Source organism: Tursiops truncatus, chromosome 15, assembly GCF_011762595.2.
Source record: "Tursiops truncatus isolate mTurTru1 chromosome 15, mTurTru1.mat.Y, whole genome shotgun sequence".
NCBI lineage: Eukaryota > Metazoa > Chordata > Mammalia > Artiodactyla > Delphinidae > Tursiops > Tursiops truncatus.
Window position 1 is genome coordinate 57,996,362 of NC_047048.1, and position 25,213 is coordinate 58,021,574.

Consider the following 25,213-nt stretch of genomic DNA (forward strand, 5'->3'; position numbering starts at 1 on the left):
ATGCCTGTGGGGTTGGTAGTGCTATTCTCCGCTTCACTCTTGATATTGTTAATTGTCTCCTCCCTTTTATTCTTTGTTAGTCTGGCTAGAGATTTATCAATTTTATTGATATTTTTACCGAAGCATCTTTTGGTTTGATCAATTTTCTCTGTTTTTCTTATTTTCAATTTCATTGATTTCTGGCCTTAATTATTATATTATTATGTCCATCTTTATTTTTTATTATTCTTTATTTTTATTTCTACCTTTATTATTTCCTTCCCTCTGATTGCTTTGGGTTTATTTTGCTCCTCTTTTTTTTTCTAGTTTCTTAAGGTGGAATCTTAGATTGTTGGCTTGACACCTTTTTTTTCCACATATATGCATTTAATAATGTACAGTTTCCCCCTTAACACTGTTTTAGTTGTATCCCATAAATTTTGAGATGTAGTTTCATTTTCCTTCATTTCAAAATTTTCTAATTTCCCTTGAGACTTCCTCTTTGACCAATGGATTATTTAGCAGTTATTTTTGTTTGTGTTTTGTTTTCTTTTGGTCCTGCCACGCGGCTTGTGATTGAACCTGGGTGGTGAGAGCACAGAGTCCTAACCACTGTGAAGCATCAGGGAAGGGGGCAGGTCGCAACCTTTGAAAGAATGACATAGCCCGAGGACATGACATAAACTGATTAGAACCAAATGGGTCCAAGATGGCAGCAATTAGACTTCCACCAGACCTTGAGCCTCAGTATACACCCCCCTCACTTTAACACATCAGCAAGCTAAATGACACATCCACAGGCGCCATGACAGTTCCAAGGCCAACCATAAGGATCAAAAAGTGGATGGTGCGGGGCTTCCCTGGTGGCGCAGTGCTTGAGAGTCCGCCTGCCGATACAGACGACACTGGTTCGTGCCCCGGTCCGGGAAGATCCCACATGCCGCGGAGCGGCTGGGCCCGTGAGCCATGGACGCTGAACCTGCGCGTCCGGAGCCTGTGCTCCACAACGGGAGAGGCCACAACAGTGAGAGGCCCGCATACAGAAAAAAAAAAAAAAAAAAGTGGGTGGTGGCCCAATTCCTGGAAATCCCCACCCCTTCCTGAAATAGCTGGAATACTCCTCCCACTCATTAGTCTATGAAATTACCCAACCCTATAAAAACTGACAACCCCACACGCTGGTGCCTTTCTCACCTCCTGAGATGGCCCACACTCTGTCTGTGGAGTGTGTTTCTCTCTATATAAATCCACTTCTTACCTATCACTTTGTCTCTCACTGAATTCTTTCTGTGATGAGACATCAAGAAACTGAGCTTCATTAAGTCCTGAAACCAGGTGTGTGCTCTTTTGAATACTTTTTAGTGTTCCATTTAAATTTTTCCATTTTTATTTTACTATGTCTCTTTGTATAAGGTTTTTAGTAGTTGTTCTAGGGATTACAATATACATACATACTTTTAACAGTTTGCTAGGATCAAGACGATGTGGTGATTGCTTCAATGTGGGGGTGGGGAAAGGAAGGAGTTAAGTATGACACTGAAGTTTCTGGATTAGGTAACTTGGTATAAGGTGATGTCATTCACTACCAGGGTGAATTTAAATGGAGGAGAAGATCTAGGGGAACTGAGTATTGTTTGGAACATGTAGAGTCTGGGATACTTGTGAAACATTCAAGTGGAGATGTCAGAAGGCAATTTGTCACATGGGTCTAAAGTTAAGAGAAGGATCTTGGGCTTAAGGATAGATTTGGAAGTCTTCAGTTGTATTTGGCATCTGTTGTTTTTGCCACTCAACATTTGTTTACTTCTGGCAACCCATCCCCAACTCTGGACCTCATGAGAGGCACTAACCCACTTTCAACTCTACAAGTGGGCCCTGGGTAAACTCAACTAATTATCGTTCCATTCCTCCTGGCCACAGGGATTCAATGTTCAGGGTTAGATTTGTAACTGAATTTAGCCAATGAGAATGAGGTCCATCCAATACTTCTGTCCCATCGTCTTGGGGAGACACACTTTCTTTCTAATTGGAGTTAATCTAATAGGAAGTAAGATCTGAAGATGCTGCTGCCATCTTCCTTCCCTGAAGAAATAGCTACCTGAAAATATGTCAGCAAGGGAGGAAGCAGAGCTGAGGGATGTTGGGAATGAGTGGGTCCAGGGGAAATTAAGCCCCTGGGCAATCTGTTCTCAGTCTCTGGACTTTTCAATCGTGTGAACCAATACTTCCCATAGTTCCTAGATTATGTTTGATCAGGCTTTCTACATCTTTCAAACGAGAGTTCTGACTGATGCATAAGCATCTAGTGGGTATAGGAGCTGTGGTGGTGAATGAGAGCGTGTCAAGAGAGAGAAGAAAAGAGGGAGCCCATTTAAGGAAAAAGGGCCCATGAAGGAGCATGAGAGGAGTGCTCAGAGAGACAGAGGAGAGTCCTTTGTCTTGGAAGGTCCAGAAAGTAAGTGATTGAAGAAATAGAGAGTAATTAGCAGTGTAAAATACTTATGGGGTATCAGTCAAGATAAGGACTGAAAAGGGCCCTTTGGATCTATCAACAAGGAGGCTGTTGACAAAACAGTTGTAGTTACCAAGCAGGAAGGATCCTCTGAAATCATTACTTTATACCCTCTTCTGAAGATGAGGAAATTGAGGCAATACCATACTTAGATTTTTTTTTTAACAGCTACAAGATTACAAGTAGCGATCAGGGCTTTAAGGGTCCTTAAAGATCACATTATCCAATACTTAAATCTCTTGCACAACATCTCTCTGAAGCCTGTGCTTAAATATAACTATTGAGAAATAACTCATTACTTCACAGGTCTAATGAGAAACCTTAAATCTGTTCTCTTTATACCACAGAGCAGACACATGACAGGAGAATGTATGCATCCTGAGTTGATCCCTGGAAAAGCTGGTTGTATTTGGGGAACTCAAAAGATTAAGCCAGACTTTGAGTTTTTAGGAGGCCTCTACCCCATTGAATAATCCAGTCACTGTTCCAGATGAGCCCAGCCTTTGAGTCACCTCAGCCCAGAACTATGTGAGTGAATAATAACTTCCAGGTTATACCAACCTCCAGCCATTTAGGTTTTCCCATTTGAGACCCCAGATTTCATGCAGCAGGAACAGATCATATGTGCTATGTCCTGTCTGAATTCCAGACCTCCTAAGAATCTGTGAGTATAATAAAATGGTTGTTTTATTATGCCACAAAGTGTTAACGTGTTTTTTTCTTTATACAGGAGCAGATAGCTGGAAAAGTAAGTATTGTTATTATTATCCCATTTTACAGATGAGGTAACTGAGTTTCAGAAAGATAACAACTTGATCCAGGTCCCATAGGCAGCCAATGGCAGAGCCAGTATCTGAACCCAGGTCTGGCTAATTGCATAGCTTGTTGTCTTCCAATTATCCTAGATACCTCCTACTGAGTTAGACCCCTTGACAAAACCTCCCAAGCCTCCCATTACTGTTCTTCAATCTGGAGACCATCCTTGACAAATCTAGAGTTCAGTGACTAAGATGTGGTTAGAAAAACAGCCTTTATGAAACATCTGATTCACATTCTTTTCAAATAATTGAAAAATATTCACTCTGCAATCAGTTCTTTCCTTATTTTATTTTCTCCTCCACACCCCCAGGCAGGAGCCAGATACATCTGCCAAGCCTGACAGATCTGATCCTCCTCTCCCCACACCACCCGGTGCACAAATACCCACTGGCCCCCATTAAATCCCAATCAGGCTTGGAGAGAGCTGATTCATCCCCCTCCCCTGCCTCCTGGAAAGAGTTAGGGATGAGCAAATCACTTATTGGAGTAATTCTGGGAGCTGAGGCAGAGCCGTGGCTGGAAGCCACCCACTAACTAGAAACCCAGGACATCAATCAACCAAACTGATTTTTCCGCTGCCGCAGCCATTTAAACAGTTATCTTTGCTTGGGGCTTTGTCCAAAGTTACTCAGCTAGTGGGTTCCTGGGTGATAAGTCACTGCAGCCTCATTCCACTGTCTCTGTGTCCTGGGGCTGCCTCTTTACTCACTTCTCAAGAGGGGTTGAAGTTCATTTGTTGCACTCTAAAAAGAATAGAGCCTGCACGGCTTGCGCACAAGTTCTGGTTATAGCAGGAAGATGAAAAAGGAGCCAGAAGTCTGTTGGGATATTAATACAGTACTTCTCGTTTGACGCCCTGCTGAGGCACGGGGAGGACGTTTCAAATTCATTTCATAACGCCCCCTGCTGGTATCCTTTCTCAACTACTGCAGATGCCTGATCCCGTTTGGGGGTGGGGGGGTGCAGGGAGAGGGGAGCCCTTAGTCCACACCAACCTCCTTCCCTCATTTTACATATGGGGAAACTAATGCCAGAAAGAAAAACGGGATTTACTCAAGGTTGGGATTTACTCAAAGTCTATGTTAAGGTAAGAACTAGTCTCTCTGTGGCTAGAACTTTTTTGTAGGACCCAAGAATGCCCAGCACATAGTAAGTGCCTCTGATTGGCAGTTTAGCGTGAAATCTGGAAGCCCTGGTTTCTAATCCAAGCTCTGCCACTTAATAGCTGTCACGAGAAGGTAGTTTTCCCAGCCTCAGATTTCTCATCTGTAAAATAAGGGTAAAAAGACAAAGAGTAAAATGGGATTTTATAAGAATTCCTTCACACATCCATTCAAAAACTACTGAGTATCTGCCATATACCTTGCTGGGCACTTGGAATGTAACAGTGCATAGGACATTCCAATAACTGTTCTCTTTGAGGGTGGTAGTCTAGTGAGAAAATTAGATGACATATGTGAACGCACATATGTGAAATTCAATTGTTGGAAAAGAAAACATTTTCCCTTTGATTCTTCCCACTTTTCAAGTATCAGAAGGCTTGGGGCCTTGCCCCAGCTGTATCAGTCTAGGAATGTTGATGACCTGAAGAGATTAAGTTATCTGAAGGTCAAGACCACATAAATCTTTGTATTCTCCAGTGTGCCTGGCCCCAGGATGTGCTCAGTCAATATTTGTTTGGCTCCATGTATGCCCCAAAGTCTGGCTCACTCTGCCTCCCGGCTGCCAGCAGATTGCTGTCCGTGGTACTGAAAAGCAAATTCCTGCTTCTCAATATGAGGCAGCGCAGGTGCTGAGGCAGAAAATGGAGCCCAGGGGAAGTGAGTAGAGAGGGGAAGAATGAGCCAACTTTTCACTGGCTAATAGTGACATCTTCATTTTGCCATATCTTGGAATTCAAAGCTGATGTTTCTTTTTCCAGCTGTCCCCACTTGCATTTCTTGCTAGCTGGAGACACGGCAGGCATAGGTTAAAAACCACACAGGGTGATAATCTCTACAATGCTGGGAGGTACTGGGAGCCCATAGCCCTATAAAGTCCTATCTTAAAGTGTTGTTGAAAATTGGTGGGCCCCTTTTCCAGCTTATTCCTGGGCTAGGAAAAAGCATCAGTCATAGATGCCTCCCCCAGCTGATTTCATCCATGTCTGTCACCCAAGAATGTGGGCAGATATGAGTCAGAACTGGCTATGGGGAAACCAGAGACATAGGGCCTGAGATTCACAGTCTGTAGTTGGGTGAGTTCCAAGAGTTCATTTTGACCAGTATTTCAAGTGATAATATGTTTGTTCATTCATTCATTCTATAAATATTTATTGAGTGCCTACCATGGTCTGGCACTGTTATAGGAACTCCAGATACAGTCAAGTACAAGAAAGACAAGGTAACTGACTTCCCAGAACTTACATTCCAGTGGGGGAGACATACAATAAACAAATGTACAAATGAGTGCGTAGTATAATTCCAGGCAAAGGATAGATAATAATAGGAAATGCTCTCTTAGATAAGATGATTATGAGAGACCTCTTTAAGGAGTGACATTTGAACATAAATGTGAACTAACTGAAATAATGAGACATATAAATATTGGGGAAAGGCAGTGTTCCAGGCAGAGGGCACAAGAAGACCAAAAAGATGTGGGAAGAAGATAGCATGTCCAAGGAACAGCAAAGAGGCCAATGCAGATGGAGCAGATTTATCAAAGAGGACATTAGAAAAGGATGGGTAAATGCACAGAGACCACATCTGTGTCTTGAGGAGGACAAAACAAGATGCTCAGAATAGAAGAAACACTTACAAAATGACAGTGACTGCTGCACCTGCCATGGATAAACCACAATAGTCTGGATGCCACCAGGGACACAAGGATAATTAGAGCTCCTGATTTATAGATCTCACCATGTCTAAAGATCTAATTAATGGAGGCTAGTGGGAGTTAGTGATGTACTATTTATTCAGCCAACATTTTCTGGGTACATACTATGTACCCAAAGATCATTGGTTTTGTTTGTTTTGTTTTTTTTCACAGAACGTCCAGACTGAGTTTATCACAGAGTTAGTTATGTAAGAAAAAAATTTTGATAAGGAAAAACATGACATTTTGTTCTTCTTAAAATAACAAGGACTTCTAATATCACAGCTTTGGTTTTGCTTTAATAATGCGATTCCTTGTATTTTATCGTTACAGCTTGGGAATTTCTTTTTAACATCTTTATTGGAGTATAATTGCTTTACAATGGTGTGTTAGTTTCTGCTTTATAACGAAGTGAATCAGTTAGACATATACATATGTCCCCATATCTCTTCCCTCTTGCGTCTCCCTCCCTCCCACCCTCCCTATCCCACCTCTCTAGGTGATCACAAAGCACAGAGCTGATCTCCCCAAAGATCACTGTTTAATACTAGTCTTTGCTCTAGGAGCTGAGGAGAAGAGGGAAGGAGTCAACTGATGGAACCAGAATGTTTAAAGGCAAGTAAGAAGCTCCAGATAGCAGAAGCTCAGGCAAAGCCACTTCCTCTGATTTCTATCTGCTCTCCAATAGGGCCTCTTGAGAGACAGGAACAACACTGGTCTAGAGTAGGCTGCACCTTAGCAATAGGTACTTTAGAAAAGCACGCCCACCACTGAGGTTCAGTAACAGGAGTGAAGCAGTGTGGGCTACTTTCTGCCAGACGGCACAGGGAAAGGAATGCACATTCCAGGCATCTTTGCTAAGAATATGAAGTAGTTGGAATTTCCTTATCATCCCCATAAGAAGACTACCAAGTCCCCAGCAAAATCCTACCAGACGAGAAGAGTCCCTCCCTCACTGGTCCTAGGTTGCAAGGAATTTTATACCCCTGGCCTTGTTGCTGCACAATCATCAGCATCTTTGAGATTTTGGCAGAATAATGTTTATTCATCTGACAAATAAGAAACTAAAGCTTGGAAAGTTTAAGCAACTTACACAGGGTCACAGAGTGCTTAAGGGATAAAATGGGACTCAGTCTCAAATCTGTCTGACCCCAAAGCCACTTGCAGTACAATTTTTTCTTGGATCTCAAACATAAAGTTCATGTTTGGCTTTTTAAAAAATGACCAGTCCCCCACAGAGCTAACTTTGATAATGGTAGTGCCTGATATCTCTGCTTCTTCCACGGCACAGTCTTATTTTTAATCTCTCTTAATCCTCCCAACAATGTTGGAAGGTAGCAGTGATAAGAATACTAGCAAGCACTTATTGAACACTGAGTCTGTAATAGGCACTGTCCTAAGCATTTTACATGTATTAATTTATACTTGCAAAAACCCTGTGAGGTAAGTGTCATTATTATTCCTATTTCAAAGGTAAGAAAATTAAAGCCCGGAGAGATTAAGTAATTTGCTAAAGATCACACAGCTAGTCAGGGACTGAGCGAGGCAGCCTGACTCTGGAACCCTTGCTCTTAATCTTTGTTGACAAAGTAGCTGTTACTCAGAGAGGTACGCTACATAGTCCAGAAATGGTGATCAGACTCGAGGCCAGGATCAAACCCCAGCATGTTTCCACTACTCCACACTGTTTTTCTCAATGGTAAAGCAGAAGAAAGGAGAGAAGCTGTTTTGAGACACCTCCATAGAGGCACAGAGTGATTTAACACTGCCAAGGAGCCCTGCGGGGATTTTACTTAAATGATGATCTGCACTGCACTGCTGTCTGATATTCCCTCCCACTTACTTTTCTCAAATGTGGAAACTGCATTTCTCCATGCACCCTCCCTGGCACGTAAGTGCTTCACCAAGGGAGCTGAACTTTTCTGTACGGATTTGGGGTGTTCAGAAAACTCTTTTTTTTTTAATATATAAATTTATTTACTTATTTATTTATTTTGGGCCGCACTGGGTCTTCGTTGTTGCGCGCGGGCTTTCTCCAGTTGCGGAGAGCGAGGGCTATTCTTCCTCGCGGTGCGAGAGCTTCTCACTGCGGTGGCTTCTCTTGTTGCAGAGCACGGGCTCTAGGCGTGCAGGCTTCAGTAGTTGTGGCGCAAGGGCTTAGTTGCTCCGTGACATGTGGGATCTTCCCACACCAGGGCTCAAACCTGTGTCCCCTGCACTGGCAGGTGGATTCTTAACCACTGTGCCATCAGGGAAGCCCGAAAGCTCCGTTCTTAAATGCCATTATTCCAGGGACTTGTAAGGATGACTCAGAGAGAGAGAGGCTATAATGGAAAATTAATTATTTTATCTGAGCTGGATTCCAGGCTGAAGACTAGGAATTAGACTGATAAAGGTCCTTCTACAAGGGCTGTGGGGAGCCCTGAGCTGTTGCTGACCAGTTATTCAAAGGGAAGTCAGAAACAGGGCCTCCCAGCTGCCCTTCCTGCAACTTTCAATATTCCTGGATGTGCCACAGAACTGGGGGCGTGAGGTGTGCATCAGAGGGTTTATTTGCATGTGTGCTGCTGTGGTGACTGTGTGTGTGTGTCTGTGTGTGTATGAGAGAGAGAGAGAGAGAGAGAGAGTGTCTGGAAGTGCTGGCTGGTGAAAACAATCTGTGTACGTGATTATGTTAGTTTGTGTGTCTAACTATCTGTCCATTCCTCTCTCTGTGTGTGTACATCCGTGTGTGTTTGGTGTGACTCTATGCGTGTGGGCCTGAGGATCCTTGTGGGTCTCTGGGTGTATATTTCTGAGGACCTTTATGAGGGGAGGAATCTCGATGTGTAGCTGGAAAATGATAAGTGTCGGTGGGCTAGGATGATGCAAGCAGTTACAGGGCGGGTGTTTTGATGCTGCTGTGATGTAGGAGAAGAAAAAGAAATGAAGGTTAAACCACTTAAAACCTTTACAGTTTTTTCCTCTTGAACTGGGGAAGATTATCTACTATTAATAATAATAATAGCAGTTTATAAATGAACAATGGTATTGTAGAACTAGTCATACTAGCTCCATTAGAGAGTACTTACTCTATGTCCTCTTACATATATTAGCTGGGTTCTCATCACAACTCTGTGCTACCACTATGCCCCGGCTCATAGAAGAGGCAGCTGGGCTCAAGTAACTTGCCTGGGGCCATGCAGCTGGGAGGAGCAGAGCCAGGAAGAGAGCTCCAGTCTGACTCCAGAGGCTGAGCTTTTCCCACCTGCCTCAGCTCCAGCCAAGCCCCAGCCCTGGCAGGGCGAGCCCCAGAATGTGAAGCAGAGTGATGTGGTGGCAACAGCTGAGTTCTAGGCCCAGCTGGCCCTTCCGTGGTTGAGCAGCCTTACGACAGTAGCTCCTCCTCTCTGGACCTCAGTATCCCCATCACTAAAATCACAGTTTGGATTCATTAGTCTGGTGGGTTCTACCCGCTCTGACAGCGTGGGCCACGGGGCAGCAGTTTTGTGGGCGGCTCCCACGCCACCTGGGGAGTGTTGACCGCAAAAAGGCTCAAGGCAGGGGGTGTGGGGCGGGGGAAGTGGGGGCAGGGGCGGAAGAGATATGTGTCCGTCGGGCCTATGGCACTTTTCTTCTTTCCTTCCTCTATGCGGCGGATGTGCCTGCTCGGTCCTCAGCTCCCAATCCCACCTCCTTCTGCTTCTTTATTGTGTACCTTCCTGGACTGCAGAAGTGAAAACTATTTTCCCTAGACTCCTGTGCAGCTAGGGTTCTGGGTGCAAATTAACGTTCTGCCAATAGCTAGACTTGTGTGCGACCAACGTGATGGAATGAAATGGAGGCCGTCTTGCCGCTGCTTTGGCCGCTTCGTCCAGCCAGAGTAGTCGTGTGGGTGTGGGGGTCCTGCAGCAGCATCTCAGGGCCCAGTGCCTACCCCCGGGAGTGCTGAGAGGCTGGCCCCAGCTTCCAGACCCCTGGGTCATAAGGTGGTGGTGGGTTCGTGAACGCACGACAGGCAGGGGTTGCGTCCTGTTGGCCTGCTTTCTGGCTGTGTGGCTGGAGGCCCTGCAGTGCTCTGGAAGCGCTCCCGGAGGCCCAGTCTACTCCTCCAGCAGTTCCATACCCACCTCTCCCCCAGCCAACACCTGTTAAAGTTTCCCAGTTCCCTATGTTGAATCTCTTTTTGCTTATAAAAGCCAGGGATGTCTCCTGCTTCTGCAGTGCACCTGACCCATCACCACGGCATACTCCTACCCAGTCTCCCAAACCCAGCCTCGGTCTCCAGCTCCAGGATGATTTCCCTGATCCACCAGGCTGACTTGGGAACCTGTCCTCTGTGATTCCACAGTCACCCTTATCTCAGACTTTCCTACGTGCTGCTGAAATTACCTGTTTACTTTCTGTCGTCCCCTCCAGACTGCGGCCCCCGGAGGCAGGGACTGGGTCTTCTCAGCCATGCATCTCAGTGTTGAGCAGAGAACCTGGCCTCTGGCAGCTACTCTCTGGGAGCGCTTTTTGTGGAATGAATGCAGAAAAGGTAGCAACCTGTCAGTTCAAGAGGATTTAGGAGAAACTGTGAGATTCATAAATTAAGAAGAAAAGCAATTTAACCTTGCCTTTTGGCAAAAAGAAACTCCCTTCTTAAGAGCTGATATTAGGAACCATGTGTCTGGTGGAGCTTGTGGGCGATGAGGGGCAGCTCTCAGATCAAGGGTCTCATTTCAGGTCTAATATCTGGGATCCCCTGGTGGACCTCTCCTCCTGCTGGTGCCCAGGCTTCTCTGGAGGGATTTCAGAACTGATGGTTTTGCAGAGGCAGCTTGATGAGGGAAAACAGCTCTGGCTTTTGAGGCAGACGCTCCTGGCTCTACCACTTACTGGCTGTGCGACCTCAGGCAAGTGACTGCACTGCCCTGAGCTCAGTTCCCCATTTGCAAAGTGGAGTTAATGACACCTATGTCATAGGGCTGTTGTGAGGGATAAATGAGGTGTTTTAGGGAAAGTACAATACCTAGCACCCAGCAGGCACCTGATACACGGTGGCTGTGATAAGGTTTCAGTGATTTGAGATTTAAGGCTTTTCCCTTTTTCGTTTGGGCAGAAACATTTCCCATCACTGACCTCTTGTTGCACTGTGGCTGAGGTCAAGAGGGGGCCCCGTGTGTGGTCGTGAACGTGAGGCCTGTAGTTCAGGATTCAGAACACAGTAAACAGGTGTCCATTCTTGCCAAATGCTGGTTGGATTCTGGTTCAGGACCTGTTCCCAGGTGGCTGGAAGTGACAGAGGAGCATCATGGGAGATGTGACACAGCAGAGAGGGGCTCACACTTTGGAGTGAGACAGACCTCGGTGCAAGTCCTGGCTTCACCCCTAATGTGCTGTGCTATGTGGGAGCTCACTTTACCTCACTGGGCCTCAGTTTCTTTACCTGCAAAGTGGAACTTACAGTGCTTCCCTCAGAGGGCTGCTGAGAGCTTATTAAAGACCATTTGTTCCTGGCATCGTGCCTGGCACAGTGAATAATGGCATTTATGCACGTGTTGCTCTTGGGCATCAGTGAGGTAGGAGTTCACAGCGTGGGCTTTGGCATCAGATTAACTTGAGCTTGGGTTCTTTTCCATTTGAGGGCTGTGTGCCCTTAGCTGAGTCACTGCATCTCTGAGTGTAGTGTCTTCCTCTGACGGAAGAAGGCAATAACACACCCACCATGGGGGTTTGCTATAAGGATGAGATGACGTAACACATGGAGGTGACTCAGTAGGGTGAGGGCCGTCAAGCAGATGTGCGAAAGCTATTAGCCACAGTGATGAAGTCCTGCTGCCAGCCGAGGCGAAACAGGAGAGGACGGGAGGTTTGGCCCATTGGGAAAGGGAAGTTCTCTCCAATTGCAGTTCATCAGCTCAGCTGTTGGTATCTGTCTGCACTCTTGGCTGAGAAAAGGAAACACAGCTTTTCCTCTGCCTTCTCGTTGCTACTGGAGAGCTTTCCTCCACCAGGAAAACAGGCACCTGCTTCCCCAAGGCCTTTCCTGCCCCCTCCATCTTCACCATTTTTAAGTGTAAAATTTAGTATCATTAAGTACATTCATAATGCTGTGCAGCCATCATGGTCTCCATTTCCAGAACTTTCTCATCATCCCAAACAAAAACTCTGTGCCTTTTAAGCAATAACTCACTATTTCTACTTCCTCCCAGCCCGTAGTAACTTATTTTCTACTTTCTGTCACTATGAATTTGACATAATGTTTTGAGGTTCATCCATGTTGTAGCAAGTGTCAGAACTTTATTCCTTTTTATGGCTGAATAATAGTCCATTGTACATAGAGTACATTTTGTTTATCCATTTATCTGTTGACAGATGCTGGTTTGTTTTACTCTTTTGGCTATTGTAAATAATGCTGCTAAGAACATTGTTGGACAAATATCTGCTTGAGTCCCTATTTTCAATTCTTTTGGGTATACACCTAGGTGCAGAATTGTCGGGCCATATGGTGGTTCTATATTTAACATTTTGAGGAACCACCCAACATTTTTTCCACAGCAGCTGTACCGTTCTACGTCCCCCATCACAATATGCCTGCCCTCATAGTTTACACTCCACCAGGGCGTACAGGTGATAACCAGACAAACGGATGTATCATATTAGCCAGGGACAAATGCTGTGAAGACAAATAGAGCTGGGCAAGGGATCAGGACTGCTGGGGCAAAGGGTGGGTAGGGGGTCTGCTTGAGGAAGTGACATCGAAGCCAAAAGCTAAATGAAGTGATGGACTGAACAGGAAGGCAAGGGGTGTTCCAGATGGAAGGCACAGCACGTGCAAAGTCTCTGCAGTAGGAACGTGTTCGGTGCGTCTGAGGAGCAGCAGGGAGCCAGGGTGGCTGCAGAGCAGTTAGTGGGCAGGAAGCAGAGGTGGGCAGAGAACGGGACCTGCAGGTGAGGGCTGTGGATCTTATTCCAAGTGGGATGAAAACCACTGGAGTGTTTTAAACAGGGGTGTAGTATAATCTGAGTTAACATTTTTGAAAGAACCTCTCTGGCTGCTGAGGACACAGGGCTGGGGTAGTCATCCAGGAGAGAAGTGATGGGGGCCAGCCCCGGGCGACGGAGCCACAAACAGTGAAGATGTGTGCTGACTTGGATGTGGGGCCAGAGAAAGAGGGCGGTCAACGATGACTTCTCCTCAACTCTCCTTGCTGCCAGGCCTTTGCCTGAGCTGTTCCCTCTGCCCAGAATGCCCTTCCCTCCTTTTGCCTGGACAATTGCTACTCCTGCATCAGTTCACCTGGCTCTCACCTCCCTGACTCTGCTCCTCCCCAGGCCCCCACTGAGCTGAGTTGGGAGCCCTTCTTCTGTGTTCCCACAGTGATCCCAGTCTCCTTCCAGTCCTGTACTCGTCATAACTCTAGGAATGGCCTGTTACTACATCTGCCTCCCAACCTGGACTGAGTATGAGAGAGAGAGAGAGGGAGAGAGAGGGAGAGAGAGAGAGAGAGAGAGAGAGAGAGAGAGAGGGAGAGAGAGAGAGACTGAGCATTGCTACATCTTAAGCACAGCTTCTGACTTCCTCTGTCCCGTGGGGGCCACACACAGACGCGGCTCCCATAGCCAGCAGCTGGTGCAGGTCCTCTGAGAGCCGCACTGGGCACACTGTGGCGTGAAGACTGGAAGCTGAGCCGAGGGTGGGCACTAAATTCCTAACTTCCACTGGAATCCTCCCGAGTGAACCACATCAGCTGTCCCCACCTTCCAGTGCAACAGGTGGATAAAGGAAATACACAGATCTTTGTGAATGAGACGGAACCAGGGTGGGGAGAAGCTGGGAAGCAATACAGCTCAGGTTGGGGCACAGCCTGGAGTCCATGGGCTCTGCCGTTTTCTAGCTGCACCACTTCATACCTTCACGCAGCCTCTGTCCCTTATCTGTAAAGCGGGGTGGGAACCGCATCTAATTGCAGGGTTGTTGGGAAAATCAAGTGTGTTAATAACCGTGAATGGTTGACAACAGGGCCTGGCATGTAGGGCGGCCTTAAGAAAAGCTGGCTTTATTTTTTCACTTGTCTATCTTCTGCCAAGTTCTTCCTTATTCCTCCCCAACAGAACGGTTTGAGGGCTGGTGGTTTCAAATACCTCCTTCTCTTCAGCCTTTGCTTTTGGTTCACATCAAGATCTCAATCAGAGACGTGTGCCCTGAGGACACGGCAGAGCTCAGATTAGTCCTGACCCTGCATTAGGCAGGTGCCGTCCCCCTGTCTCCAGATGACTCGGGGGCTCAGGGAGGCCAGGAATCCACCAGTCACTACCAGGTAGTCGGCGGGGGCATTGGGATTCGAGCCCAAGTGAGCTTGTTCCAGTTCTGTGGTTTCCTATCCCACATGCTGCTGCCGTGGGGCCTGCGACGTGACAGAGCATCGCCAAGCCTGGCGGGGGTGAGCTTCAGGATGAACTCCTCTAGGACTAGGGGAGAAGGCTGTTCCTGGCCTTGTCCTGCGTGTGTGTAAAGGACGTTGCAGAAGGAAAGGAAAAGCAAGTGAATGAGCCATTTGCTCTTGCGGCTGACAATAGACTCGGGGGTGAAGGATATGAAACATTAATGACTTAAAGCAGGATTTTCTGCAGCATCTCTACACTTGCTGTTTTTACTTCTCTTTATGATGAATAATAGTCAAGAGAGGCCCTACGCCTCTATTCTTCCAGTGCCTGCTGGCTTCCGGGAATGGGTACCCCATATCTTAGGGCCTTTCTCTATTCGAGGTTATTACCAAGAGCTTATAGAGGTAGAGGGGAAGAGGAGGTGAACAGTAAGGAGGACAGAGAGCCACTGGGGTGAGGATTTGGCTTTGGGGGTTAAGAAGCCACCCCAGTTCCCAGATCCCCAGGTGGCAGTGAACATTCTCTAGCCAAGCCCTCTGGGTCGCCAGGAAGGGAGGTGGCCTGAGGTAGGGCCAGGCACTCCCTGAACTGGGGCCATGGCCATGGCCACAGCCACGGCCAGGTACTTGGGGTCTTTGCCTCTGCCTGTCAGACCCTACATGCTGCCTGGGAAATGGGACAAGGAAGGAAAGGGGGACAAGATCAGATTCCAAAGAGTCCTCTCTGGAAGGGAGGAGGGAGACCTCATCTCAAAGCTGGAGGGGGATGTGTGGGAGCCGAGCTTTGGGGCCCGAAGGGCTGGGTTCAACTCCTTCTCCCTCTCTGTGTGTCTGGGGCCTCCCTGAACTTCAGCTGCCTAATCGGTTTGAGGATGCATTGCGGCATGCAGACCACCTGTTGCTTGTTGTGAGTATACAGTGAACCGTGCAGAAGTGTCTGAAACGTAGTAGGTGCCCAGTGAACGGCCCCTCGCATCTTCCAGCTTGTAATGAACCAGGTGTAGAGAGAGGACGATGCCCCTGAGAAGTGTGGTGCGTCAGAGCAGGAATGACATCACTGATCATCAAGACCAATGGTCATGGGACATTCATCACGTGCTGTGTCGCACGTCCTCTTGTTTCAGCCTCACAAGATCTAGATACTGTTATCTCCATTTTACAGATAAGCAAACTGGAGCTGAGGCTGGAAACTTGTCTATGGTCTCTCCCCTGGTGAGCGAGAGCTGGGAATCAAATCCACATCCTAAATAGTGTAGCCTCTGCTATACTGGGCAGGTGGAGGAACATTCCCAGAGAAGGAAGGGTGAGGGAGTGAGCAGGGTCAGATGAACCTGGGTTTGGATCCTCGCTTGGCGACTTACTTGCTCTGTGTCTTTAAGCAAGTTTCTCAGCCCTCTAGCCTCTTTTTCCTCATCTGCAAAATGTGAATAATATTCACTACCTGGCCAGGTCATGGAGATTAAACCCAGCAAGGTTGGCTAACTGCCCGATGCAGCATAGGTACCCACGAAATGGGCAGCCCCTGCCTGACTTGTGAAACAGCCGTGCCGCCCACCATAAACTGCTTATCTGCTGTTGATTGAGGGGAGAAGCATGTTCTCTTCCAAACTCAGAGACCCCCCTATGTTCTGGAAGGTATTTGTAGCCATGAAGAGTGCAGCCTTCAAGCTGCTGCTGGCATGGGGCCAAGGTGCACACGAGGGGGGTTTGCCTCCCCGCCTGGAGTGCGTGCAAACGCACATCGTGGCCCAGATTCTGAGGAGGATTTCATGATATTCATTCTGTGTTGCCGCCAGAGAAAAGTAAACCGCAGCTCCTGGCTGCTGGGGAAGGGCTGTGCTTTTGCCAGGGCTGGTTGTGCCTGGCACCAGCTCAGGCATGTACCGGAGTCGACTGTCGGTTGCAGGCAAATGTACACACAAAAACATTCCAGCACACGCATGCACCAGCCATGCACGCGGCTGCCACAGCACACAACACAGGGCCACGCACGCCCCTGCTGGCTTCCTCTGCCTCTTGTCTTTCTTCTCACAGGACTCTTGCAGCCTCTGTCTCTGCATCTGTTTGTCGTGTGGCTTCTGAGTTTGTCTTGTGTCCTGGCTTCCTTATCCCTCTTCCTCTGTCTCTCTGTTTCTACCTGTCTCTTTGGGCTTCCTCATCTCTGAGAGCTGACACTCTCCTTGTGTCTCTGTGTTTTTCTGACTCGTTCTCCCCTGCTTTGTCTGTATCCCTAACTGTCATCTGACACAGTCTCTCTGTTACTGATTCTCTCTGAACCTTTCTGTTTTGCTCTCTGTTTCTTTGACTCTCTCTCCCTCTGTCTGTGTCCATCCGTCTCTCTGTCTGTCTCTCTCTCTCTGACTCTCATCTCGTTCTGTCTCCATCTGTCTCTATGTCTAGTTGTCTGTCTGTTTATCTCTATCTCTGTCTCTATATCTGTCTGTCTGTCTCTCTCTCTGAGTCTCTCTCTGTGTCTCTAACTCTTCCTCGCTCTGTCCTTCCCCATGTCTCTCTCTCTTTTTCTGTGACACTCTTCTGGAAATGCATCAAAGACTGAAGTGGCCGGATTTCAAGTGACAAACAGCACTACACCCAGAAACCACCCCCTCCCAGCGCGGCTGCCTGCCTCCTCCACACGCTCGGTCACGAAGAGAAGCCTATTGTGTCGGGCCCAGGGAGTTCGAGTTGAAGGGCCCAGGGGTCTGCGTCTCTGACTGCTCTGAGCTACTTTCCCATTGGCTCTGAGCAGCCTGTGCTGAGCAAGGACTGAGCGACAGGGGGAGGTTCTAGTCCATAAAAGCGGGGCCGAGGCACCAGAACTGCCATTCTAAGGGGCTTTGGCTGTGCTCACAGCCACCCCTTTGGCACCTCCTTCTGGACCAGAGTCAGGACCATCCTTGGGTCTTCCGGCCACCTGCAGCCACCACCCTCCCACCTGCTCGGCCAGAAGCTGCCCAGGGACAAAGGGGAGCACAGGTAATATCCAGAGGGTGTTGGAACCCTCTCTCTTGGTTTTATTTATTTTTCCTGATTCTCTGAACCTGGAGAGGGTGGGAGCTTGGGCTGGGGAATTTCCGGTTTGGGTCTGATTATCTGGCAGAGGTAGTAAGAGTTATGAGGCTAGTTTACAAAAGCCGCATCAGTTTGAGATGGACTGCTCTTTGGAATTCCCCTCTCCGAACAGCCCTGTCTTAAACAGATGGGTCGCTCCCTCCCAAGAGGACCACTCCTCGGTTTCGGCCGGGGGTGGGGGTCTTCGTTCCCTGGGAGGCTGCCTCCCCATGGTGGTGCCCATGCGATAACGGGATGCCCTGGGTGGAAGAAGGGAGAGGTTTAGCTAATCAGAGTAATTTTAAAGGTCAGTGATTCTCGCTGGACTTAAGAACAAGAGCTTGGGGACATTAATGAGACGTCAGGGCTCTGGCATTTACCATGTATCGTGTACATCAAGGTACAGCCAGGTTCAGCCTTTTCATTCTTTTTGGATCGTGTTTAATCGCTGACAGGGTGCTGCCTTGAGTGGCTTCCTATGATGTAATTTTACACAGAAATGAAGTTTGGGGTTGTTTTGCTGGGAGGGGAATGGGGAGAGAAAGTGACAACATGCCAGGAGACCCAGGCTTAGCAGGATTTTTCTTGTCAATTTTACTTTGAGAGGACTTGTTGCTTTCATGTAAATTACAGCCAGAGGAGTCAAGGTTAAGCAGGGAGGAAACTCAGATGGGAAAGGCATTTTCTCACCGGTAAAGGTATCCGCATTCAAAGAAAGTAGTATAGAATCTCAAAGTTTGATTTGCAAGAAAGGCTGGTGAGCTTCAGGGAAAAAAAGCCTGCTGTGACTCCAAGATTGAATAGTAAATTCTGTGACCTCGTACTTTTTCCTGGGTATCTTTTACCTAGAATCTCTCCAAACTTTACAAACATTCCTTATTAAGCCTCCAAGCTTCCCAAGGAAACGACCTCTTCAGGTTATTGGATCTGATTTCAGTTCCCCTCCCACAGACCGAAAGTCTTCGTTAACGTTAATGTCTTTCTTCCAAGGGTTGGGAAAATATACCAAGGCTTGTCTTTCTAATTTGACAGGCTTTCCAGTTAGGATCCGTTGCAAAAACGTTTCAGAATGTCAATCTGCTTCTCTTTATTTTTTTCCCCTGCTCCCCCTCCCATCCTGCACCTTCTATCTCTTTTCCCCTCACCTTCTCCCCGCGCGCGCCCCCCCCCCCCCCCCCCCCCCCCCCCCCGTCCCACTCCACCTTGCCTTTTGTTCTATTTTTGCAGGTCATTTATCTCCAGGCTTTGAGATCTGCGTGGGGGAGCTGCTGCAGCAGCCCAAGCAGGGCGAGCTGTGCTGCTGGGGGAGGTTGCTGAAGGGATCTCAAGCCCACGGCTTTGCCCCAGATGAGCTAGAGGGTGGCAGGCGAATCCCATGTTTCCGCTACAGCTGGAAGAGGGATACTTCAGAGTCTTCTTAGCAGTACCCAGCACGTTCTAGCAGAGTGGGCAAAGGGACCAGCTCTGGAACTGTTCGAGAAATTTGCCATCCCCTAGGCACGCGGGGAGGGTTTAGGCTCTTGAGGAGCTGGGAATTTTTCATATAACCTCTAAATGTGTGTCTCATAACACCCGAGACAGTGCTGGGTTCAGGTCCCCGGTCCTACCACTCATTTGCTGTGTGACTGGGGACAGTAGCGCTCCCTGAGCAGTAAGGACAATAATATTCACCTCCTGAGGTTACTGGAGGTTCCCATGGGATACAGTAATAGGCCTGGCATTTAGTAGGTACTCAGGAAATGCTAGTGTGACCGCTCAAGTTTTCACTGTCCAGAGCGGCAGAACTGGAGCCCTCCCCTTCCCCCAACCTATGATAGCATCCTTGATCATCCCACTCCATCATGCTGTGTGCTACGTCCAGGAAATATGATCTAAGGTCTAACATTTCTGTTTGGGGGGCTGGCCCTCCTCTCCCAACCCCACCCCCTTCTCTCCACACCAACAGAAGATTTTATGTCTTCAGCTGCCACCGCAGGATCTCGAAGTCTCTTCTCGATCGATCCTTCCTAACTTCCCCGCCCACGGCCCACCTCTTGGGTCATTCTTGCACAATTATTGTATTTATTAGATGTCTTCCATCTTCTGAGTGGGATCAATAGTTGGTGGCTTGATTCCAACGCATGTCTGAGAAAGTGCAGTCAGCTAGCTGATTATCTCTCACCGTTGTCCCTCATCCCAGCCCATAAATGTTGGTTAATCTCACTGGGTCCGAAAAAGGGCTAAAACGATTACAGCGAGACAGAGCTGCCCGTTGTGGCAGGCAGTAAACGTTGCTGGAGACACCCAGGTAAGCCCAGGATCAGGCCCTGGAGATGGAGAGGTGTCCCCGGGTCCTATGAAGTTAGACGTCATTCATCACTCCAGCCGGAGCTCAGATGGAAGCTCCTGGCAGCAGGGTAAAGGCCCAAGGCCACGAGGTACATCTCCTGGCTCTGGAGTCCTCTCCCTGAATCCTTCCAGACGTTCTCTTGGCCAGAGTGGTCACTGCAGGCCGCAGGCGTGTTCACCAGGGGGCAATGTGCCCATAGGCATTTGGTCCCTTGGCCTATTACTGGACAGTTTGATTTAACCTGACAAGAGGTTACAAAGCAGTTATTATGTGGTTGGGCCACTGGTCCACCGGCCACTAGAAACACAGGGCAGATCAGAGGGTCGTGGGAGGAGGGAATTGGTGTTTGTGAGTCACATAGTAGGTCAACCTCCTGATCAAGATCCACTTCCTCTCTGCCTTCTCTCCATCCCTCTTCTTTTCCCCTCTCCTCCCCCTTCCCCTTCCTTATACCTTCTCCCTCTCATTCCCATTCGGCCCCTCCCCATCTCTGCTTCTCATCTGTATTTTCTTTTCCCACATGGGCTGTCATCTCACTCTCTGCTTTTCTAGGCGTCTTTATCTCTTTCTCTCCATATGCAACTCTCTGCCATTCTCTTTCCCTCTCATCCTCTCTCTCTCTCTCTCTCTCTGTCTTTTCACCTCCATCTCTCTGTCCACTGCTTTTCTCCCCATCTCTTAATTGCATCCCATAACAAAGGGTGGGAGTTCCATAGGAATCTTGCTCTCAAATAACATTCTTTCAAAAATACACTTAATGAACACCGTGACCGTGAATTGCAGGGTGGTCCCCCCCCCCCCCCCCCCCCCCCCCCCCCCCCCCCCCCCCCCCCCCCCGTCCCCCCAGATTGATCATCCATTCTTTGTTAATGACTCTAAAGGCCTAACAAAAACACTTTTTTCCAGTTTTGGGGGACTCTGTTGGCCAGCCCACTGGAAACCCACAAAGGTGAACTTTATGTATTTTCCAGGGAGGTTTAGGTCCCAGAACAGTCTTGTCTTCAGGACCGTGAGCTGGAGTCGGGGGAGCCCAGTGCCTAGAGCTCAGGCTGGTTTGTGGACTAGTCTCAGGCAGACCCTAAGCCTGCTCCCTGTGGCCCGGCTTCTTGGCCCAGTCATCTTGCTTTTCCAAGTCTCTGTTTCCCCATCGAGTAAATGGCTTAGTGCTCAGCCTACCGGATCCTCCTGAGGGGAGGAGGAAGCAGTCATTGAGATACAGGCCCGTCACTGTGCCCTAAACTGGGGCTGTGGCGGACTCAGAATCCCATCTCTGCCACACAGGTGCTCAGGGCCTGGGGGGCTCTGTCACGTGGCCCCCACTCTTCCACCTGGAAGCTGCCCTGGAGGGTCCACGGGAGGCCCCGGGCCTGGCACAGATCAGCAGCACAGCGCTTGCTGGGGTCACGGCCAGGGTGTGGGAGGTCCCAGTTCTGTCTCCATTCCCCTCCTGACTCGTGATGTGACCTTAAACCAGGGACTTTATTTCTACATTTTCCCATTTCCTCTTCTATCAAATAGGGATAATCATATGCGATAAAGTGCTCAGAGAGGTAATTGCGATGTTAAATCAAGCCATTATTATTCCATGCTGGGTTTTTAAATAAAGATGCTGGCCGCTCCTCGGAGCCCTCCGACTACAATGTAGAAATATCAGGAGGAGGTAAGAGGGCCAGCAGGCCTTTCCCTTTCAAGGAACTCTGGGCCCCTGGTGAAGAAAGGGTCTACAGTGTGTTGGCCTTTAAATGGTGCCGTCCAGGGGTGTCTTAAGGAACCGCGGCCGGGAGGTGATACAAACCCATTGACAGGTGAGAAGACTGAGGCTAGGAGAGGGGGGTGATCCCGCTCTGATTTCCCCAAGAAAATCAGCTTCCACACTGTTAGAGTAATTAGAATGATAAAATGGTTATAAACGTAACAAAAGGGGTCAGCAAACTTTTTCTGTAAAGGACCAGATAGTAAATATTTTGGGTGTTCCGGGCCCTGTGGTCCCCGTTTCAACACTCAGCTGTGCTCTTGTCGCATGAAAGCAGCCCAGACACTATGTAAACACATGGGACGGGTGTTGTATGAATCAGGGTTCTGCAGAGAAACAGAAACAATGGGATGTGTACATATAAAGATTGGATCTAAGGATTGGATCATGGAGGCTGGGGAGTCCAAAGTGCTCTTTCCCCTGAGGGGAGAAGCACCCTCCTCCCGCACCAGCCTCTCTCACTGGGCTGTCACGATGTGCCTCTAGGTAGTGGCTGAAGAAACGCTTCCTAAACCTGCAAGTGGAGAGGTTTTTCTCTGCGGGGGGGGCCTTAGGAGGCTCCTTCACCGTAGGCCACGCAAGCCCCCTACCCTGGCCCCTCCCCGGGGTCTGCGCACTGACTCACTGCCCCTGGAGCTCACCCAGCAAGCTCCCTTCTGCGTCCTACACAGAGATCAACAGCAAAGTTCCTTTTCTCCTGGCTCCTGCCAAGTCAGGGACCGTGAGCCAGCAGGGCTATCTCTCATGTACAACTTCCAAGCTAATCCCCACAGCAAAGGCGAAAACTCTCCCCCCAACCCCCACCCCGGGGCTCATCTGACGTTGCTCAATAATTTGTTTATCCTACGCAAGGAAGGAAACAGGATGGCTTAGGAAAACCGCAGGGCTGATGTGTCTCTGTTAGAGACCGGGTAGATCCATTTGGAGGCCTTAACAAGCCAAGTGGACTTGAGCAAGCAACTTCTCCTCTCCCAGCCTCAGTCTTGTCCCTGTACAATGGGTATGAAAACATTCACCTCTGGGTGTCTGTTGTTGTGAGGGTTAGAATAATACGTGTAAAGCGGTAACGCACAGCCTGGCAAGGAGGAGGCTCTGTTATTGGATTGATGTGACCATGGATACAGAGCTCTCAGCCCCAGCCTGCAGTAGGCCGTCCACACAGTTAATTCGTTCAACTCCTTTTGCTTCCCCTCGGTTGCAGGCCCTGTATTATCACTCCGTTTCGCCTCTTTCTTTTCCCATCTCCTGTAACCCAAGTAAGGTTGGAATGGAGCCCCCATGCTCCTGTCTGTTTCCTTCTCTCTGCCCACCCCCCACCCCCACCCCAATGCCTTCGCTCTTTCTGTGTCTCCCCCCTTCATGGCCCTCCCGCGCTCATTTTCTCTCCTCTGCCTCTGTGTCTCCACTTTAGTCTCTCTTCCTCCCTCTCTTCCTCTGCCTCTCGCTTTTCTGTCTTTGACTGGTTTTCACTTCCTCCCTGTCCCTCTCCCCCCACCACCCCCTTATTTCACTCTCTCCGTCTGGTTTTCCCCTCCCTCCTGTCTCCCCTTTCCTCTCTGCCTCTTCTCTTTCCTCCCCTCACCCACTCCATGGTTTCATTAACATTTGCCAATTTCTTTAGCAGGTGTTGGTTTTAGATGCCCTGCAGACCTGTGAGATTTCTCTGGGGGCACAAAAGTATGAGCCAGAAAAATTCAAAGGGGCTTCCTGAGAGGTCCAGGGTTGCCTGGTTATTCACTCAACACATGCGTGTGGAGCTCTTGTTCCTGTTCTAATCTTGCATTCGGCACCACCATTCGTTCAGTCATTCATTCATCAATCACTCAAACTTCCTTAGTTTTCCCATCACTCTAGAATGAAATGCAAGGTCCACCTTGGCCTGCAAGGGCTGACACCATCCGGCCTCTGCCCACGTCTCCTCTCTTGTGCTCCCTCATCCCTCTGGCCTACTGGTCATCTTTAAACACAGGGACTTTCATCTTTCATCTTTCATCTCAGGGACTCTGCACTTACCAAGTCCGAGCTGGCAGGAGACTCAGAAAGAGGTAATTATGTGATAGACAGGGAGCTGTGCGCGCTCAAAAGAGGAGCCTAATCCAGACAGGATTCCTGAAGGAGGCCACCGAGACTGAGTTTTGGAGAACAATGAGGGTTAGCCAGGCCAGAGGGAGAGCGGAGAGGATGGGCGGCATGAGAAACGCGCTCCATGTGCCAAAGTTTGGGCCAATGGGGCACAGGGGGCATTCGTTGTAGAACTTCAGGAGGTTTGGTCAGGTCCAGGTCAGACGGAGCTCACATCCAGTCTGGGTGCTGTGCCCTTGCTGGGATTCCTTGTTCAGATGATGTAACCTCTCTGTGCCTCCATTTCCTCACTGCAGAGTGGGGAGAATATCAGTCCCAGCCTTTGGGCGTTGCTACGAGGACCCCCTACATTGAGATATGAACAGGTCTCAACACAGGGCCGTGCACACAGTGAGCCAGGTCGATGGCAGCTCTCCTCGGCAGGAAAGCCCTGGAGGGCCTGGCTCAGGGGGATGGAGAACTTGGACACAGGGCAGGGTGCAGTCACACTGTCATTCAGAACTGTCCTCTGGCTGCTTGTGTGGAGGGTGTCTCAGGGGCAAAATTGGAGGCGGCTCTGGAGCCAGGAGGGAGGAGCTGGAGGCTGGGGAGGAGGTGCATTGAAGGGACTGGGGCTGTACCGGATGGTTAGAAAGATGGGCTTTGGGGCTCTGGAGCCAGACTGCCTGGGGGCAAATCCCAGCTTTGCTGCTTACTAGCTCTAGAGTCTTTGCAGGTGTCTTATCTCAGTTTCCTCATCTGTGAAATGGGCATGACAACAGTACCCACTCCACACAGTTGCCGTGAGTATAAATGAGTTCGTTCATGAGAATCACTCAGGACAGCCTGAGTGCTCACCAACCATCAGATCAGCTAGAACTATCATTATTAAATATAAAGGAAATGGATGAAAAGAAAGGATGCTGACACTGTATTTGCCTGGGACAATGAGATCTCAAATCGAGCTTCCTACTGTAGCAGCCAAGCTGGGCGGGAAGCTTTAGGCCAGGAGTTAGAGGGTGGTGATGCTGCCCCTCCCCAGTGGATGAGCAAGACCTTGCTAACCTTGTACCAGGCCAGCCCAGCCATCACTGATAGGAGAGAAAACATGAGCTGCCGGCTTTGTATCTGCACATAAATGGCACAGCTCACTGGCCTGGAACCCAAATCCGCTCAGCAGTTGACAGAGCGTGAGAGAAACTTGAGGAAGGAGAGAGGCGTGGATGGACACAGGTCCAGCTCCCCGAGGTTTCTTCTCTGAGCTTCTCTGCTTAGGGGAGCAGACCTAGCCCAGCCTCAAGAGAGGCAGAAGAGCCTTTAACTGCTGTGTGACCTCAGGAGATTCACCAGTCCTCTCTGAGCACCAGCTTTCTCATCTACCAAGTGGGGATAATGATGCCCACCTCCCACAGATGGCAGGTGGGTTGAGAATAATATACAAGTAACAGCTCTGTGCATGGGGCCTTCTGGGCCTCACGAAGGGTTCAGCTGCTAGAGAATCAAAG

General features: G+C 48.8%; 1 protein-coding gene across 3 annotated transcripts in view; it reads left to right on the plus strand.

Moving 5' to 3' along the window:
* Window positions 1-1,166: 1,166 nt before the first annotated feature.
* The window catches only part of PDYN (prodynorphin), a 29,751-nt gene continuing 5,704 nt past the window's right edge, over window positions 1,167-25,213 (plus strand). The window contains exons 1-4 of one of the 3 annotated variants that reach the window (XM_073792800.1): window positions 1,167-1,314; window positions 2,839-3,019; window positions 3,222-3,239; window positions 6,727-6,782. The gene's annotated coding sequence lies outside the window, so the exon portion shown is untranslated. Of the gene's footprint in view, window positions 1,315-2,838; window positions 3,020-3,221; window positions 3,240-6,496; window positions 6,548-6,726; window positions 6,783-25,213 lie in introns of all 3 variants that reach the window. The other 2 variants (XM_073792801.1, XM_073792799.1) reach the window with 2 other exon arrangements.